Genomic DNA, 237 nt, shown 5'->3' with positions numbered 1-237 from the left:
CAAGCTTAAGCAAGGGTTTCACCGTTGTCAGTGGCTACCTCCCATCCTCTCAGTGAAAGCGATTGCATATGCTCTGTCACAACATAGCAGAATTCATCTATCGGTTCTCAATCAGGCCGGAATAGAATCCAGTGATTCTTTTGCGTCTGTCACTAACGCCCCGCCCTCAGGAGTTTGAAGCACGTCACAGTCATTCAATCATTGAATCCTACTCAGAATACCACAGACAAGGTTAGA

This window comes from Arachis duranensis, chromosome 4 (genome assembly GCF_000817695.3).
Source record: "Arachis duranensis cultivar V14167 chromosome 4, aradu.V14167.gnm2.J7QH, whole genome shotgun sequence".
Classification (NCBI taxonomy): domain Eukaryota; kingdom Viridiplantae; phylum Streptophyta; class Magnoliopsida; order Fabales; family Fabaceae; genus Arachis; species Arachis duranensis.
This window is presented reverse-complemented; position numbering follows the sequence as displayed.